The sequence below is a fragment of the Morone saxatilis genome, unplaced genomic scaffold, assembly GCF_004916995.1.
Source record: "Morone saxatilis isolate NCDOM2014 unplaced genomic scaffold, NCSU_SB_2.0 Contig18, whole genome shotgun sequence".
NCBI lineage: Eukaryota > Metazoa > Chordata > Actinopteri > Moronidae > Morone > Morone saxatilis.
Genome location: NW_023339740.1, coordinates 10,707,230 through 10,709,836, shown reverse-complemented (window position 1 = coordinate 10,709,836; position 2,607 = coordinate 10,707,230). Strand labels below are relative to the sequence as shown.

General features: G+C 42.2%; 1 protein-coding gene across 3 annotated transcripts in view; it reads left to right on the top strand.

Annotated features, from left to right (window-relative positions):
• The window catches only part of LOC118328585 (arf-GAP with coiled-coil, ANK repeat and PH domain-containing protein 3-like), a 58,214-nt gene that overhangs the window by 25,935 nt on the left and 29,672 nt on the right, over positions 1-2,607 (top strand). The window lies entirely within an intron of this gene.

Genomic DNA, 2,607 nt, shown 5'->3' with positions numbered 1-2,607 from the left:
TGTGTGTCTGTCTGTGTGTGTGTCTGTGTCTGTGTGTGTGTGTGTGTGTGTGTGTGTGTGTCTAGACAAGAGGCAGTGGATCTGCTTTCCATCCACCTGATGTCAGTCGAAAATGAGGTCATTGATAAACACAGCCTGACTTGCTGAGTCAGCTGGAAAAATAATGTAAAATAAAAGATGCAGGAATTAATAATAATAAATCTTTAAATAAATTAGTAAAGTTCAGTAAATGTGTATGCAATAAACATAGTGCACGTCACACAAATACATACACGTATTTTAGCTCAGTGGCTCAGATCAGGAAGCACCACAGAGGAGGTTGAACGTTAATTCCGATTTATTCATGGCACACACGCACATGCACACTTTGCACTGATGCCATATTACATTTGATTAGATGCTAATTTTGGGGGTTTTCAGTTTGGTAGCAGATGTTTTTTCACTTAGCTTGTTCACTGTTGCTCCATTTCCCTTGTTAAACAGGTTAACATCTTTCATTTTACTCTACACAGCCAGTTGCTTGTTTTACTCAAGGCACCAAATGTCTAACACACATGTATCATGTAATTTCCAGTGAATATCTTTGTTAAGTTGCATGTGAGCATTATAGCCATTGGGTCGGGGCTTGTCTGGTATCAGAGAACTTGTTGTTCTCTCTGCTGCTGTCCTTCTGGTCCTTGAAGTGATGCTGATGTGGATATGATGCCATGTGACACATCGAGTTGGGGAGACATGGGGGCATTCAAATATGTCTCTAGGCTGGAAGTGTGTGTGTTTGTGTGTGTGTGCACGCACTTTGCTCTCGTGTGAACAGATTTGAGAGGATAACCACGCAAGCTTCATGCTAGAGTACACACAGCGTGGGGGACAGGAATAGACTCTATACACAAATGTTGATGGTAGTTGGGGCTGATGGGAGTGCACGTGGAGCTTGTGCACATGAGTCCCCCCTCCCCCGCTCACTGGTGATGTCAGACCGTGTACAGTATGCTACCACTGGCAACGAGTATTAGCCCATCCCCCCTCCAGACTGGGCTACATCATCATCATCATTACTGGAGCAGCTTTTGGGTGTTCCTCCAGTGTTTAAACACACACATACACACACACAAAGTGTCATTGAGACCAAAATACACATATTTATAATTTTTTTCCTCGCTGCCTTGCAATCTTTATGCAGCCATTCTGTCGCAGCATCAACCATAGTTTACTAATCCCATAATTGGTCTGTCATAACTGTCTAGTGCACTTAATTAAAGGAAACACATTAAAAGCTGAGATACTGTACACTGTAGTTGGTATTGAAAGGGACAAATAACAATGACAAGCTTACACACACTCTCAAACACACACGTTTGCATCTGTATATAACCTTGCCAGAGCTGACAACCTTCTTCGTGTATTTATTTTCAAAGCTCTGCATCATTACCAATGCACTTTGACATACACACACAAACATGCATGTTGAAAACAAACATGCAACCAACCAGTAATACAAAGCACATGTAACACAGTCATCCTATTTTCTGAAACTTGCACTGAACTTGAACACTTGGATCAATAGAGTAGCTTTTTATTGGTAGTGTTTGCTGCCCGAGACACAACACACTTGTAATGAGCTTAACTTTTTGATTTAATAGCTGCTGACATTGAATGTGTTCAGCTCGTAGTGACTTAATGGAGAACATGATGCTGTCAGTGAGTCAATCTTGTATCTGCAGTGTCGTGTTTCTAATTGACATGCAGCAGAAGAGCAGAAACTGTAAGCCAGTTTGATAGATTACACTGCACTACAGACAACAATACTCAGACGGCTTAATGAAAAGTCTCACATCAACTCTTGGTCCTTTTTCTCTTTGAAACAATATAAATCAGTGCAGACCACACACACGTCTGCCTGCTGTGTCAGTGTCACATTGTGGTAGAGAAAAGTGCAGCCTGTATAAACAGTGCGTGCTCTGGATGATAGAAGAAGACAAGTTCAAGACAGGCGCAAGTTGAGAATTAGCTGAAGAGCATTGTAAAAAAGCTCAGGAGCAGAAAGGAATTCTGGGAATGTTGTTCTCCGGAGCAGGTGCAGACTGACATCTCATCCTACCCCCCTTCGCTGTGTACTTCCCCACAGGCCAAGTCATGGCCTTTATAGAATAAACTAGCCGAGCAGGTGTTGTTGCTTAAGCGTATGCTTGTTCTTCCTCCAGTTCCTCCACTAAAGAGTTGAAGATGAGGGTGCGGTTGAGATTATATGATGAGATCATCACCTCCTAGGGTTTTTGGGGTTATGGTCAACATGTTCCAACACATGCAGGGCGTGATGCTGATCCCTGGCTTGATTATCTCCAATAAGCTCCAGCTGATCCTGAGGACTAGAGACTGAGAAACAAGTCAATATCTATTTATTGGAGGGATTCTGTGCTTTTCTTTTATGGAATTACTTTCGGGCCTATTGTGCTGTTTTGGTTAATTTAGGTTTGTGTGTCAGAGGAATAAGAAATACAATTTGACATAGTAGAAGTACAGCCTCTGTGGCCCACATACTAGGAGTTGCCATAACAACTGACCCTGTAAAATGTGGACATTTGTCTGTGTGTGCATGTGTGCATGTGT